Raw genomic sequence first — 17,558 nt, 5'->3', positions numbered from 1 at the left:
TGTAAAATTGCTTAGAGTCTAAATTTTATCAACATCTTTACTCTCAATCAAAAGCATTTGAGGGCCTTGGAGCTTTAATTTAGATCGTCTCCTTGTCTGCAGTATTATTATTGTTCAATATTTTGTTCTACCCTGTTTTGACATTTCAATCATTAGTCATTATTGTTATTGCTAATTTACTCAATCAGTGCTTATTTTACTTACATAGATATCGATTTTTATTAATATTCTTTCTTGCATTTTAATCCTTCCTTTAGAGATTTTATTTCCATTTTCTTCTTTAGTTTTGCCATTAGTAAGAGTATGCAACTGATACAAGCTTTTTTTTGTTTTGTCTGTATTCCATAATATTTTAGTTTGACATTTTATATAGAATTTTAGATTAACATTTATTAATCTTTCAACAAATATTTGAAAGAATATTCAATGGGAAAAGACCATCTTTTCAACAAATGGTGCTGGGAAAACTGGACAGCAACATGTCAACAAAAGAAACCAAACCACTTTCTTATACCATTCACCAAAATAAATTCAAAATGGTCTAAAAACCTAAACATGAGACCCAAAAGCATAAAAATGCTAGAGGCAAACACAGGTAGTAACCTCTTCCACATTGCCATAGCAACTTCTTTCCAGGTTTGTCTCCTAAGGCAAACGAAACAGAAGCAAAAATAAACTGGGTGCCTGGGTGGCTCCATGGGTTAAACCTCTGCCTTAGGCTCAGGTCATGATCTCAGGGTCCTGGGATCGAGCCCCGCATCGGGCTCTCTGCTCAGCAGGTAGCCTGCTTCCCTCTCTCTCTCTCTGCCTGCCTCTCTGTCTACTTGTGATCTCTCTCTGTAAAATAAATAAATAAAATCTTAAAAAAAAAAACTACTGGTAGTCAATTATCATATGGTTTCACTTACTTGTGGAGCATAAGGAATAACACGGAGGACACTGGGAGACGGAGAGGAGAATGGCCATGAAGGGAAGAAGCAGAACTTAATGTGGACAGCTGACTCCAAATATGTGAATTCAGTTTCCACATGTTAACTCATCAACTCCCAATGATATCAGTGCAGAAACAGGACTGCTGAAGAACAGAGAATCACCAATATTACTGTAAACCAAATTTAAATGTTCAACCTTTTAGTACCTGAATGACTTTGTTAAAGAGAAGTGCTCAACAGTATTTTGAAGAGACTCTATTGCACCCCTCACCCTGAGCTAATTGTAATGCCAGAAATTGTAATTCTATTCAACAATCTCTTGCATAACCTTTGATGTGGGGAATATCTAGGCCATGTTTCATTATTATGTGCCCATTTGTCCCCCCAAAACTAGAGAATTCTAGGCATAGGTTGTATTTCATCTTTCAAGATTATACACATTTATAATAATTATAATATCTATAGACATTTTCCTGCTCTTACATCAGTTGAAAACTGATGAGCAAGTGGAGAGAACTGCAAACAGCAGGAGCAAATGTTACTGAATGACCTACAAACAGCTGTACCAGAATGTAGAGAGGAGAATAGAGTCTCATTTGTAATGTCTGAAATTGAGTTTTCTCTTTAAGGGACAAAGCAATTTAATTCTGAAAAAATATTGAAATTTTATGATGTCAGAAAAAACCCTCTGTTTTAACAGGTTCATTGAATTTTATTTCCTCTTTTTTTTTGTACTCACTTTTCCATTTGTGGGTGGAATTTATTATGGTTACCAGTTTTATACTGAATGAGACAAAATCTCTAAGATTTATTTCAATAAAATTTTGAATTCCTTGTCATTTACACTAAAATGTATATACTTTTTCTATTAAAGCCATGCTTTATTGTTTAAATCCTTAGTCTTCCCTCCTTCCTCAACCTGGGGTACTGTTACTTTAGTTTCTGAAATAAAACCAATGAACCCATAAACATAGGCTGTGGGTAATGTGGATACCCCATGCAAATAATAAAATAAGAGTTCAAATTTGCTTTTGAGCTTCTTTAGTGACTAAAAATAAATAAACAAACTAACTAACTGGGACTTCATCAAAATAAAAAGCTTCTGCACAATGAAGGAAACAACCAACAAAACTAAAAGGCAACCTACTGAATGGGAGAAGATAGTCACAAATGACATATCTGATAAGGGGTTGGTATCCAAAATACATAAAGAACTTATGAAACTCAACACTCTAAAAACAAATAATCCAAATAAAAAATGGGTAGAAGACATGAATGAACATTTCTCCAAAGAACACATACAATGACCAACAAACACATGAAAATATGTTCATAATCACTGATCATCATGGAAATGCACATCAAAACTATAATGAGACATCATCTCATACCTGTCAGAGTGGCTAAAATCAACAACACAAGAAATGACAGGTGTTGGTGAAGATATGGAGAAAGAAGAACCCTTGTACACTGTTAGTGGGAATGCAAACTGGTACAGCTCTGTACTACTCTGGGAAATGGTATAAAGATCCCTCAAAAAGTTAAAAATAGAACTAATCCATGATCCAACAATTGCATCCTAGGTATTTACCCAAAGAATACAAAAGTATTAATCAAAGGGATACATGCACCATTAGGTTTATAACAGCATTATCTAAAACAGCCAAATTATGGAAGCTGCCCAATGTCCATCAGTTAGATGAATGGATAAAGATGTGATATATATATATATATCCAATAGAATATTTTTCAGCCACAACAAGGAATGAAATCTTGCCATTTGCAACAACATAGATGGAGCTAGAGTGTATAATACCAATGGAAGAAAGTTGGAGAAACACAAATACCACATGATTTGCTTCATATGTGGAATTTAAGAAACAACAGACGAGCAAAGGGGGAAAAAAAGAGAGGAAACCCAAGAAACAGATTCTTAACATAAAGAACAAATCGATGGTTGCCAGAGGGGAAGGGAGTAGGGATGGGTTAATTGGGTGATGGAGATTTAGGAGTACACTTGTGATGAGCACCAGGTGTTGTGTGGAAGTACTGAATCACTTATATCGTACACCTGAAACTAATATTACATTGTATGTTAATTGAAATTTAAATAAAACTTTTTAAAAAGTTAAAAAATTTCCTTTAACATCAGAGAGGGAAGATGATACTTGCTGCACAATCTCTATTCAACATTTTTCTGGTTTAGTATCGTAAGAAATAAAATATTTAAGAATTAGAAAGAAAGAGGGGCGCCTGGGTGGCTTAGTCACTTAAGCATCTGCCTTCAGTTCAGGTCATGATCCCAGGGTCCTGGGATTGAGCCCCACATGGGGGCTCCCAGCTCAGTGCGAAGCTGCTTCTCCTTCTCCCATTCACCCTACTTGTGTTCCCTCTCTCACTGTATCTCTGTCAAATAAATAAAATAAAATCTTTTAAAGAATTAGAAAGAGATCAAATTTTATTATTCACAAATGGCATGAATATTTATGTAAATATGTAAGAAAATTTATAAGAATAAGTATTAGAAAAAATTTTAAAGTTCTGAACAAATCATGGACCTAGGTGTAAAAATTAAACTTTAAAATTTTAGAAGATAACACTGGGGAATATATCAATGACCTAAAAATAGAGATAATTTTCTAGAACAAAACACTATGAACCCAAACCATAAAGGAAAAGATTGTAAGTATTTAGGCTGCAGTGAAATTTTAAACTTCTTTACAAGAAAAATATCATAAACAAAAAGATAAGCCACATCATGATTTTCATAATCTTGTAATTGATAACAATCAGAATATATAAAGAATAACTACAAAGCAATAAGTAAAAATGTAATAAGCAACCCCAGACAAAATGAGCAAAGATTATGAACCAGCAATTCACAGAAGATCAAACCAAATGACCAATAAATATGTTGGTGACAATTCTTCCCTCCCCTGCAGTAGTTATGTGCCTATGCCATAGTCTCACAAGGGAGGAGTATTCCCCACTCGTTTTGGATGTCAGATTCAGCTAAGGGCTTTGCTTTGGTCAAAGGGACATAAGCAGAGTGTCCCAAGAAAAACCTGAAATGCTTTGACTAATGGATTTTGCACTCCAGTGCTCCTGACTTTGGTGCAAGAAGAGAATCACTAGCTGGCTCACTGGCCCAAGGAGGATAAGAGACACATGGAACAAATGTGGAGCCACAGACCTAGTCCTGAAGCAGAGCCGTACCAGGTGGCCTGCAGACCCACAGAAAATAAATGACTGCCTCTGAGTTCTGGCTTGGTTGGTTGCCCTATATTGTTTCAGCAATAGTCAATGGATAAATATCTATCTATATCTATATCTATCTACCTATATATAGATAGATAGATAGAGAGAGAGAGATAATCAACTTTACAGTTAACATGGGAAACACAGATGAAAGAAACCCATGAAGAACCATGATCTAGCCATCAGATTAGCATTACGTAACACTGCTGTTAGAATTATGTAACACTGCTGTACAGCGCTGTGGAGAGTCATTTGACAATACTGCGTAATGTTGAAACATTACAACTTCTAAATATAGAATCAACAAATCTATGCACTTGTGCATGAGAAGACACATACCAAAAACATTTATTACTAAAGCATGGCTTATGATAGTCCTTTTTCTAAAATCTAAATATACCTCAAAAGGAAAACATTGCAATATATTTTACCATATGAATAAACCATAGCTATGTACTTCAGCATTAAGAAAATCTCAAAAACAGTGATGTGAAATGTGCAAACCTGGCGATTCACAGACCTGTACCCCTGGGAATAAAAATACATTATATGTTTATAAAAAATTTTTAAAAATTAATAACAATAAAAAAGAAAATCTCAAAAACAATGGTAGGCAATAAAAAGCTTCAGAAGAATATAAAAAGTAAGATACTACTTAGATACTGTTCTAACCCATGTCAAACAACCATATACTATAAAGAGAAGTAGTATCTATGCATCTTCTCATAACAATAGCAAATTTAGAAGTCAGTATGAGAAATATTATAGTATAAATTATACAAGGGGCTTTATTGAATCTGGCTTTTTCTTCAAAAAAAATAAAGGAAGTCTAACAAAAAGGGTAAGATTTGACAAAACTGGGTGGATACATAAGTGTGGATCAGGTTATTCTCTGGGCTTTTCACTGTGGCTTAACATTTCATAATTTAAAAGAAAGAGCTTTGAATTACGAGGTAAAAATCTTTTCTCTGACACCAGCTCTGCCATTAACAGGCTACATGACCCCTGGCAAAATGTAAAGCCTTCCTGGACATTTGTTTTCTCATCTGCAAAATAAATGTGTTGAACTAAGAGACCTTTAAATTTCCTTGCACCATTAAAATTGCAGATTACATTAATTTTTCAAACCTTGAATTAACTGCCTATTTTGATCCATTACTCTGGGCAGAATTCACAATAACTATTTGGACATGCAAAACCATCAATAGAGTCCTGTGACCTCAGACAATTAGCTCGGTTTAAGGAATACAGGCTGAACTGTGGGAGGAACAGGGCCTCATTCCAAGATTGTGAAGTCTCTGAAAGTAAGAACGTTCTAAAAGGTCTTCATGAAGGTCCTCGTGACTAGGAAACTGTTCACGTTGCTCTAAAAGTTAAAGAACAACAAAAATAAAGCAAACAAAAAAGTTATCCTACAGAAAAGAATGAGAGCAATATCCTTATGAATGTTTTATGGAAAGCTGTATATATCCTTAACAGGACGCAACCCACGGCCCAATCTTCTACTCCACCGTGACACAATTGATGGACAACTGTGATAATTCAAAAAATGTGACAGGCGGGGGTTGGCAAAGTACAGAGCTAAATTGATGTCATTTTTCTACTGTAGAAACAGAAAAGTTTCACTCCTGATAAACAGGACTAAACTGAAGTTTCCTAATAGATTTGTGAATTCAGTAGCAACAAAGTACCATTCTTTCTTGCCTCTAGGTGCATTCTGTGTTCTTAACTCTTTGGTTTCAAATTATTGGGAGAAAACAGAGTTCTTTGGCTACTGAATATATTATGCCTAACAGTTTCCATATACAGTATATTAACAACAAAGCTATTTCAATGAACATCTTGGCTTTCTGACCTTCTGAAATACAGCACTGCCATTCCAAAATGTGTATTATGCTTTAAATTTCCTGCAAATTTGGCTATGAAGCCAAGGAGACTGGATTTTTGGGGATTAACTTTCAGTGGTTTCCTGGAGACAACTATCTGCAAACACCTAACCATGGGCACCTGATGAAAATAGCATCGCATGCGGTAGCCATGTAATAAAATGTTCTCATGGTTAATAAATACATTTAATAAGAGATGCGACTTAAATTGTTATTATTCAAAAAGGGCATCATTTACACTCATCTTGGCCACAGTAACTGAAAAATCTTGAAGGTATTTGATCATTGGTCCCCTCCCTGTGCCTTTAAGAGTTGAAGCTCCTTCTGCTTTAAGAGCTCTGACCCATTAAGATCAACCAAGAGCTTTACTTACGAGAGGAACACTGTGTGGTGAGGACACTGTGCTCTTCCCTTCACAGCAGCACCATCCTATTCCAGAAAGCATTTCCGTGGTGAGCAATGCAAATACATAGGATCCTACAGCACCTGACAAGAATGGGAAGGGAGGGAACAGAATAAACAGCTGATGCACCCCATTTCCTCCATTTGGTAACAATCATTTATCATGGTGCAATAGCACTCTGTCTCTCAAAGCTTTCGGAAACTTCCCATCCTCTGTCACATGCCCTCTCACCGTGGAGCACTGAAGACCTTCAAACCACAGTCATGGAACTGACCTCTCTCATGCCCAGGTTTGTTTTTAACAAGGGGATGCCTTCGGTCCATATTTGTCACCAGAACATTTATCCTCTTCTAACATGTAAGTGCTCACTAAGTATCTGAATTGTGTTACAGAAGAGATGAAGTTAATAGTTATGAAAGATAAAGCAGTAAACCTTTCCTCCTGTTGCCACCTACCCCTCTCAGCAGACCCCAAACCTCCACTCCCTCCAACGACTATTACACTTCCTGAAGAAGGAAGACACAACTCAACAAAGAGACTTCTACTCTGTCTGTTGGAAGTGTATATAAGAACCTCACGAGAGATACCAAAGATAGAAATACAAGCCTAGGAGTGATCTACCTGGGGATCATCACTGAAGTTCTAAGAGAACAAAACCATTCCTTTCATTTGGCTTCCATAAAGGATTATATCCATGGCTGCACTGATTCACGAGACTGAAGGATGCTTCAGTTAGCGTCTCATGTTCAGGTCAGGGCATATTCTATCAAAACAAAAACCAGAACATGTGACTGTTGCCTGCCTTCGAATGGATCCTAGTGCATTGCTAAATTTCTTCCACCAAGTGTATGTCAGAAATAAAAGCTAAGGGACACCTGGACGTCAGGTAAGCATCTGCCTTCAGTTCAGGTCATGATCCAAGGGTCCTAGGATAGGGTCTGGCATTGGGCTCTCTACTAAGCAGGGAGCCTGCTTCTCCCCCTGCCTGCTTCTCCCCATGCTTGTGCTTGCATATGCTTTCTCTCTGGTAAATAAACAAATAAATAAATAAAATCTTAAAAAAAGAAAAGAAAAGAAATAAAAAGCGAAACCCATTTTACAGACTTGGGCCGAGAGAGTGCACTTCCATGCTAGAGTACGACTAGAAGAAGTATCAGCCTGTTTTGGCTCAATGTGGGGCAGAGAGTCATATGCCTGCTGCCTGATTCACTCAGTGGTGGTTGACTTAGTGCCTTGTGTACAGAAGATGCCAAAAAGAATGATGGATCTGAAGTATACTTGGTCTTCAGAGTCATCTCATGAATTTTAAAAGTGCATTTCAATGGTAAATAAGATAAATTATCTTCAGAGTTTTATTCTCAAACACTGTCAATATAGTACAGACAAACAACAATGCTAGAATGTGTTAGAAAGAGGTCTTTTATAACAAACATAATCTTTTTTTCCATACAACTTGAAAGTTTGATTGCTTGACCTAAAAAAATGTTGTTTGGGTAAATAATAATTCTGCTATACTGGGTTTTAAAAAAAAAACATTCTAATTCTCTTAAACCCTCATCAGAAATGTATCTCTCAGGGGCACCTGGGTGGCTCAGGTCATGATCTAAGGGTCCTGGGATCTAGCCTCACATCTGGCTCTCTGCTCAGTGGGGAGCCTGCTTCTCGCTCTCTCTGCCTGCTGCTCTGCCTGCTTGTGATTCTACCTCTCTCTCTGTCAGATAAATAAAATAAAATCTTAAAAAAAAAAAAAAGAAATGTATCTCTCTGCCCAATAGGTCACATTGTATTTATCCATGTGAAATATTCATCACAATATTGGATCTGAGAACATAAATATTAATGAAGTAATACAGAAACAATTTTATTGATTTAAAGTTATCTTCCCTTCTGAGGATATATTTAGGACTATCATTATGCCTCTTTAAATGACTACTATCATAACTGACACCACAAAGCAGAATTCTAAATTTTGAAATCATGTCTATACCCAAAGCAACTGACTGTGAATGAAGTTGTCAGCGTCTGACTTAGAGTAAGTACATTTGTGGCCTTGTTTTGTCACTCCATTAGACTTTACGTTATTTTTAACACTTCCCTATTGCCTCCTGCTATACAAAGGCAGCTATCTCCCAAATGTGTTCAGCTTCACAGTTATGTTGTACTTTTGTCTAAGAAAAAAAAAAGATGCAAATAAAACATAGGGAAAGAAATCCTGGTTTTATATATAATATTTATATAATCAGTTAGAAGTGAAAATAAATATGAATTATAAAAAACTAAATACAAGCACACAACTTAGTCTTATCAACAAGCATAGTGATTGGAGTAAGTTATCTAAGTTACCTGTAAAACAAAGACAATCCACGAAAAATCACTGTATTCTTAGTTGTTAAAAAACAAAAAACAAAAACAGAAGCCAACTCCATCTATGAAGCAGAAAAGAAAAAAATAGTTTTATTTTTTAAGTGACTACATGAACTATAAGAAAACCAGAACAACCACCACAGAGGCCCTCTAGTCAGAGGCAGGGCCCCGCGTCAGACTGGAGAGCAGCCCGGGCCCCACGGCCATTCCCACTGCTCTGCAGCACCGTGCTTGCACTCATATCAGAATCGCTCTCTGGGCACAGGAAGTGATCATTGGAGACTCTGTCACTGCTACCTCTGAGAAACCGGGTATATATCCTATCATCCAAACCAGGAAGGATATTGTCGGATCTCTTCTTCTACACAGCTAGCTTCAAAGACCGGCAGGAGTGCACCCACCCCACTGGCCACCCCTGGGACACCTATCTGTACCTGGCTATGGTGAAGTGGGAGAAATCAGTTTCTGCTTTCCACAAGGAGAGGCCTGCTCATTGAGTTGCAATGACCCTAACTTAAAAAGGATGTAAAGAAAAAAAGACAGAGAAGGTGGTGTCTCAACTGTCTCATACATTCCTCCTCCTTGTATAGAAACTTTCAAGCAATTCAGCTCTAAGTCGGGATCTCTGGGATAAGTTTATTCCTCCTTTACTTTACAGTCTCATAGCAAATAAGATATAAACTGTGGATTACAAAAATTTCCATCACCATAACTCTCTATACAATTACAGGGCACCAGAGGAAAGCATGTATCCTTAAATACATATATTTTATACATCAGTCCATTTTTTTCTCTGAGTCCCAAAACTATAGGTGATACTTATGATTTTTCTTTTACAATGTACATTGCCCATTTTTGTTCCTAAGCCAGTAACACAACTTGCTGTTGTCTTCATCTGAGGTCACGAAACCGTCCCTTAGGGATCTGAGTCCTGCCTGAATGAAGCTATGCCAGCCAGCCGTCACCAGTTACCACTGTGCATGGGAGGACTTCAATGCACACCTCAGGATGCTTGGTTATACCCATTCTCTGTCCTTTCCCCTCTGCCTTCAGTGATTAATGGCAACCCTATTGCCCTCAGGTAATCCAAACCAATTAGCCCTACTATAATATAATGTATAGTTTGTCTATTAGCACACTAGCAGGAAAGATAAGTGTTGTGTTGGTTTTTTCCAAGTAAAGAAACCACAGCTGAAGCAGCAGCTTCAATGAGCATCATTATCTAATTAAGTGTATAATAATCTACTCACATTCTTAAAATTCACTAGTCCTCTGCTAGGCCCAATAGGTGAATTGAATGGCAATATGATGGAATAATTGCTTGGTCAGCTGCAAGTTATCAATGAGGGCACTCATGTCTGTGGTCCTTTCAGAAATGTGAAATTACTTTACTATTGTGGTATGGGCTCTAGGGACTTCTACTTATCCTTTCCTACAATGTTAGCTCTCACCCCATAGGTCAATAAGTCACTATGGTATTCTGCTAATTGCTGAATATTTCTATTCCAGATCTGGCTTCTGAACCTGGGAAATTAACCAACAGGGGGCACCTGGGTGGCTCAGTGGATTAAGCCGCTGCCTTCGGCTCAGGTCATGATCTCAGGGTCCTGGGATCGAGTCCCGCATCGGGCTCTCTGCTCAGCGGGGAGCCTGCTTCCTCCTCTCTCTCTCTCTGCCTGCCTCTCTGCCTACTTGGGATCTCTCTCTGTCAAATAAATAAATAAATATTAAAAAAAAAAAATTAACCAACAGGTAGGTTTATGGATTCACTGGACCCATGTGAGAGCCAAAATGTCATTAATTACCCAAGCTCCAATAGCCACTACTGAAGAACCACCGTGGTAGAGAACAGCCACTACAAAGCCCTTGAAGGATCCGGTTTTCCCCACATGGACATATTTTCAAAGCCTTGGTGCATGGCAAAGGATTCATAGTTAAGGGGTATCTGAGCAGTGTGTACACAATAATTCCTATCCCCCAAAGCTTTTGCATGCCTTTCCCTACAGTCCACGGAGGATGTTCTGGCATCACATTTTCATTTAATGGGTGAAACTGTTGGATCTACCTTTCAGTCAAAGAGCCAAGCAGGTTTTTAAGGCCACATGTGCTGCTGAAGTTAATACACTGACACCAGAGTTTCTAGTTGGTACATGCATGTCAATACCTTCAGACTAGACCAACCCAGTTTTCTTTCCACATTGGCCTACCAAAGTTAGGATTCATTTCCATACATATTATTTATGTTTTAGCCAATACAAATTTTCAAAATCTTGCAATCATTTCAGATCATCTCGGATCATTTTTGAACCTCTCTCCTTGGAACCAGTTAATATTAAATTCTGTCACAGGTTTACAAACTCAGAGATAGGGAAGGTGAGTTGAGAACAATCTGCATTTCTCTAGAAGACCTAAGAATTCTTTATGGATTCTTCAAGTAAGGGAAGGCTAACTTCCTCGGACAAGAGAAAAAGGATATTTCTTCCAGGAAGAAAGGCTCAGAAGAATTTGAAATAAGACCAGATGTCCTCATCTCAATCTTCCAGGTTCCACTCTCTCCCAGTTAATGTGCCAACTTAAAATGCATTATCTTATGAGGCTATGAACTCCATTCATGTTGTGATTCAGCCATCTGCAGGATCTAGACCATGTGGTACACAAGAAAGATTTCTTTCAAGGCAGTCAAGAAAGGTTTTTTTCTCTATCCAAGACTTAACCTGTAATATAAGGCACCAATCTCATCATTTTCTTTGTCTAAGTTCTTCAGCATACTTGGAAGCAACAAACTCACTCATCAATCTTATACTCTTTGTTCCTACTAGAATTCTCTGTTGCAGCAACTACCTGTCACCCTTCCTTATTGTCTGTCAATAGTTGGCTCCAGGTGAACAGAGGGTGATCACTTAAGTACCTATCTGGCCGCGCTCAGTTATGGACTACCAGACCCCCATTTATCACTGACAGTGAAGCTATTAATGCATTTAAATCTACTCAGAGCCAAAAACCAATTCCAGATTCCTATGAAATTGTTTATCAGTGAAACAGAACCATGATAAGGGGTGTAGCAGTTTTAAAAAAGGAATCATGGCTTACATGGAGATGCTAGGAATGAAGTTCTGGAAAGGGGAATTTAGAGGATGAGAGAGTCACTAATAGCTTGAGTGCAAAGTACTGGCATGGAAGAAAAGCCAAAGATGAGGGCAGGGAGAGTCTAAGGAACTCATGTGTCCAGACCCAGAAGGACTTGCCAGGCAGGAACTGTGGAGAGATCGTGATGTCCATAGCCACTGCGGTGTTGGGGTTCAGAATGATGTCTGGGGCATCCCCCACGACTTGTGCAGAGCTCTGTATCAGCTGTGATATCTGCAGAAACCAACTGCACTGACCGACGTATGGCATCTCATCACCTTACAATCTTCAAGGAATAATCAGTTCTACTCATCCCCTCATCCAAAACTTTTCCACGTTTTTCTCATCGGTAAACTTGAATTCAGAAGTTAGAAGGGACTGGTGACATTGGTGCCAAACTGACAACAACCAATACAGCACAACAAGGAAAAAAATCCTGTCTCAACAGTGGTCCTGGGAGAATTTGTAATCACAAGCCAAGCATTACATGCATCTTTTCCTAAATTTACACTACTGGTGTTGTCTACAAGCCTTCTAGTTGGAAATCTGATTTAATGTAATCTCGAAGTAATAACATTCAGAGAACTCAATAGAAGTACTCCAAACTCAAGCTATAATTCTTTATGACCCATCAGCCTCCAGTATTGGCCAGAAAAGTGAGATAACCGAAGATATTCTGAGTACCACTGTTCCTCCATCTTTCAAGTCTTTAAGGCAACAATAGTTTCTACAGTTCTCCATAGAGATGTGCTATTCCTTTAGGTTTCTATTTCTGGAGGAAGGGGAAACTCTAATAATTTCCACTTGGCCCCTAATATTCTCCATACTCCACAAATCACTGTGCCAGTCTGAGAATTCTGCTTGTTGCTGAAAAAAAAAAAAAAAATGGGGCTCTACTCAAGGTCCCAGACTTGCTTGGTGTACAGCATCCTGGTTGGCAGAGTAATTTTTACAATGTCTTTAGACCAAGAGAAATACCTAACAGTTCTATGGATTAAGTAGTTAAGTTTAAACAATTTAATTAACATTTAGGCCCTAACAAATTAGTAGCTGTTTAGAAAAATATATATATATTGTTGAAAGAAAAATTAATTTTACTTTATTCTTGAATAGACATTTACTAATGGGAAATATGCATCTATGGGACACCGCGCAAGCTCTCAAATCTTGGAATCAGGTTAGGAAATGACAGTCTCATTTCCTTTTTCACATGGTACTTGCTTTTTACCACTGCCAAATATCCAGCTTGGCAAATATATTACATTTTCAAAGAATATAGCCCAAACTAATGAAGCTGTGAACTACTCTTATGTTGTCTAACAGATGTCATGTATCACAGCATTTCCCTCAAAAATTTAAAACATCCTGCCACACCCTTTCTTGTGCTTGGAACAAAGGTTAGGAACTATAGGTATTAACTTAAATAGGCAAGTCTCATGGGTGTAAACACAACTCCATCTTATTTTCTCTCACTGATTCATTTGAAATTGACTTTCTGGAGAAATTTTTACCCCATTACTAGAGTTTACTAGGATTCAGACACCATTCTAAGCATGTTACAAATATTAACTGAGTCAATCTTTATAATTCAAGGTAGTAGTGACTCTTATTCCCAATTTACAGAGGATGAAACTGGATCCAGGAGCAGTTAGGTGGCCCAAGATCAACAAAGCTGCCAAATGGCCAATATGGGATTCAATCCCATGTAGTCATTTGGTTCCAAAGTCTAACACTTTTTTTTTTTTTTTTTTTTAGATTTTATTTGAGAGAGAGCAAGTGAGTGAGAACATGAGCCATGGTATGGTCTGAGAAGCAGAATCCCCCACCAGGCAGGGAGCCTAACATGGGACTTGATCCCAGGATCCTGGCCAAAGACAGATGCTTAACCGACTGGGCCACCCAGGTACCCACTGGGTCTAATACTTTTAATCACTCCATCATGCAGCCCCTTGAAGGTGAAGTCACTCCATCTACCCCCATTAAGCAGGAAGAGCAAAGCCAGCACCACACTGGGCACTGAAAGCCCTGGGATATGCAGAGGTGGCAATATCTACTAACACACAAGCAGAATGAATTTTCTTTGGCACGTTTTGTTTCATCACTACCTTCTGACGGGGAGAGCCCAAGTACAATGGTCAAATCCCTGAACTCCAGTGAAATGGAGGAACAGAGAAAGATTTCTCTTTCTATAGTGGGAGGGGGAGGCTCACTGGAGTTAGAATTCATGAAATATAAGAAGAGCACAAGTGTCCAGGAAGAATGGCAAAAGTCTTCCATACAGCACATAACACTGTCTTGCATGTATGTAGAGATACACATGAAATACTAGCAGTAATGGTCATTCCCAGCAGTTAAATTAAGCAAGGAAAGTGTGTTCTAAAGAAGTATCTAAATCTTACTCTGATGAATCTATGCCCTTAACTTCACAAAATAGGTCTACTGTCCATATTTTTACTAACACATAGAAATACGTGTGTTTTATTAACATTCACCAATCCACCAAGCCAACACTGTCATAGACAAAAAAAGAAAAAAGATAAAAATACATCAACCCACATGCCTTTTGAACAAGAAAAAAGGATTCTCTCTCTTTCCCATGGAGATTCCATCTCCTCCACGCTTCTCGGATTCTCAGAATGTTGGTCTAAATTTAGGTTTAAATGACTTCCCAGGGCGCAATGTATTACATTCCAAAATATTATCCACATGTTCATGTTCTCTTCAAATCTATATTAATAGAAATAGGCCTCAAATTAAGGTTTTTAGACATAGACAACCCCAAATTAAGGTTTTTAGACTTTACGTTTTAACACCTTTGCAACTGGTGAATAAAGTCGTAGGGTAAAATCACACTTCACAAGAAATAACAGAAAAACCAAAATGTTTAGATGTGTTTACCAGTAAATATATGCACATTAGAGAAACCCAAAACACAAAAATGGGAAAATTCTTGTTTTATTGTAAAAATGCTACTGAATCAGACCAACTTGGTATTCTGCCTCAAAAGGAGCAGCAAGGGTTCCCTCTAGGACATGGTCAATTTCTGTACCCACTTGAATTTTACAGACCTTACATTAAAAAGCAGGTAGTGTATTATCTATAAGAAAATGTTTTCATACCCATTCCAAAAATCACTAATTAATTTAAAACTCAAGGGATTATCAAAACACTAAAACAGGACTCCCAAGTCACTGAGAGCATCATGTGACTCAAGAAACAACACTTGGATACCCTGAGAACATCCCCATTACTGCTTATCAGTCTGCCTCCTCTAGGAGGGATGAGGGGGCAGCCTAAATAATTTCAGGGGAGCACTTAAAGAGGCAAGAAGTACATTCATTTTCTGTCTTCCTGGGGGAGCAGCTCTATACATAGCTGCTTCCCACCTCCCAGACACACTGCTCATGTAAAAATGATGACCTCAGCAGAACAGGATGTGCCACCGATTCTTTTCACATCTTGCTTCTCACCACTTTCTTCTATCTCCAGCCTCCCCTTCTCCTAACTTCATCCCACATGATACCCTTGACCTACTCAGATCCTTCCTCCTAGGTTCCACCTTAGATCCTGACTCACCTGCTCCCTTGTCAGCTCCTCTAGAAACACTCTTCCCTTCTCTTTCTGTATTTTTTATTTTTTAATTTTTTTTAGGATTTTACTTATTTATCTGAGAGAGAGAGAGCACACACTTGTACACTAGCTAGATGGAGGGGCAAAGGGAAAGTGACAAGCAGACTCCCTACTGAACAAGAAGCCCTATGTGGGGTTCAATCCCAAGCCCCTGAGATCATGACCTGTGCTGAAATCAAGAGCGAGACCCTCAACCAAATGAACCACCCAGGTGCCCCCCAAATTTTCTGTTTTTAGAACTGCTCCCTTTGGGCCTTTCTCTCTGCTCTTCTAGAACAGTGGATAAAATAATACATTAATGAGAGATCAATTATTTGTCACAAATAATGCTCTAGTAAATTACTTCTCTAGGATAGCTGCATCTGAAAAGGAAATGCCTAAATTTCTATATGGTCTTCCTTTATTCCTCAGGATGAACTTTTTCCATTTATTATCTTTATTATCTCACTTGAAAGTGACTTTTTTTTTATCTTATGTTATAAAATTTATGAACATGTCAATCTCCATTCTCAGATTATAAAATATGGGAGGGAAGCCACCACAAATTTGATATCCCCCAAACATCCTGCAATGACTCACTGAATTGTATCAGTTCTATGAATAAAGCCTGGTGGGGCTAGCAGGTTTTTCAGAGTACCCTCTAGCTTCCTGCACAAAAACCACTCTGGAATTAGGCAGTGAGTGGAATTATATTTGGACTCCCTGGCCTCTCCCACAAGCAGTAAAGTTCCTCTTCTCCACCTGGCAGACAGGCATCTCAACATTGGGGTGACGTGGGTGGGGAGACAGCAAGGAAAAGAATGAACAAAATGACAAAGTGGAAAAACAAGTGCAATAGAAAGTACCAAATTATTCCTCATCATTTCTGTTACCTAGCAAGACCATATCCAAGAGGCTACTGAATCATGGTTTTCCTGGTTGTGGAAAATGATGTGATAAGAAATTACTGCCAAAGAGTAGATCACTTAACTTGGGAAAATAAAATCCCCAAGATTCCAACAGCATAGCATATGGTATCACGTTACCACACAGAAGAGACTACATTTGAAAAAAATCCCATTCCTAAGAAATATGCTAATTTCAATCCAGACATGTGTCTTTGGGGGAAATATGCACATTCTAAAATTAAAGCTACCAGACCCAATGACAAGATAAAGGTAGTTAATTGTACAAAGAAGAAAGGAGAGAACTGGGAGTCAGGGGAGGAGGAGGGAAATAAAAGAGGAAAAAGGGAAGAGGAAAGAAAGACCCTAGAGTATCTGCAAGCATTTAAAATACTTAGAGGATCAAGAATTCCTATGTTTTAGACATACATCTGTCATAGTAATAATTATTTTGAACTGGTTGAATTGTCCCTGAAAAAGGCTACAAATTTTTCAAATACAAGTTGCACCCGTGGTGATGGCAAACCTCCTGCTTTGGAAAAGCTGAAAAAGGGTCAGGTTTCCCACTACATCAAGAAGCACTGAAAATGTAGCACTCCATCCAAAGAGGTCTAGCATTCCAGAAAACTTGGAAATGGGAGACATTAAAAAAAAAAAATTAGCGAAGCTCTGTAGTTGAAAGGCAATGAATACAACTTGATGTTTGAAATAATCTAGAGTTGGGAGAGAGCCTTTAATTCACTTATCCATTAATTCATGTAACCTTCTCTTCACTCATTCAACAAGTATTTATTGAATGCCTTCTACGTGCCAGGTCCTGGAAATACTGTGCTGAATAAAGCAAACAGAGTTGACAGGATATATGTTTTTCATTGCATAGTAGGATTTTGCTTTTGCTCCAGGAGAGATTATGGAGAGATAATATATTTTGGTTTTGTCATTAGATGGCAGAATACGGCATTTATTTCTTGATGAACCCCTCAGGGATGTTAATTGGACTTTGTGTCACTAGGAATGTGACAAATTGATGTAATAGAGTATACTGCCATTAATTATAACTTGCCTCTCTCATAAA

At 38.1% G+C, this 17,558-nt stretch overlaps 2 long non-coding RNA genes across 4 annotated transcripts in view; one reads left to right on the top strand and one right to left on the bottom strand.

Annotated features, from left to right (window-relative positions):
* LOC309845401 overlaps positions 1-10,380 on the top strand; it is a 51,529-nt gene extending 41,149 nt beyond the window's left edge. The window contains exons 4-5 of one of the 3 annotated variants that reach the window (XR_014301269.1): positions 9,714-9,924; positions 10,353-10,380. This is a non-coding gene — a long non-coding RNA (uncharacterized lncRNA). Of the gene's footprint in view, positions 1-9,709; positions 9,925-10,352 lie in introns of all 3 variants that reach the window. The other 2 variants (XR_014301270.1, XR_014301271.1) reach the window with 2 other exon arrangements.
* LOC309845402 overlaps positions 6,488-17,558 on the bottom strand; it is a 35,071-nt gene continuing 24,000 nt past the window's right edge. Inside the window, exon 3 of the long non-coding RNA XR_014301272.1 lies at positions 6,488-6,562. This is a non-coding gene — a long non-coding RNA (uncharacterized lncRNA). The remainder of the gene's footprint in view (positions 6,563-17,558) is intronic.

The sequence above is a fragment of the Mustela nivalis genome (assembly GCF_964662115.1).
Source record: "Mustela nivalis genome assembly, chromosome: 12".
Taxonomy (NCBI): Eukaryota; Metazoa; Chordata; class Mammalia; order Carnivora; family Mustelidae; genus Mustela; species Mustela nivalis.
This window is presented reverse-complemented; position numbering and strand designations above follow the sequence as displayed.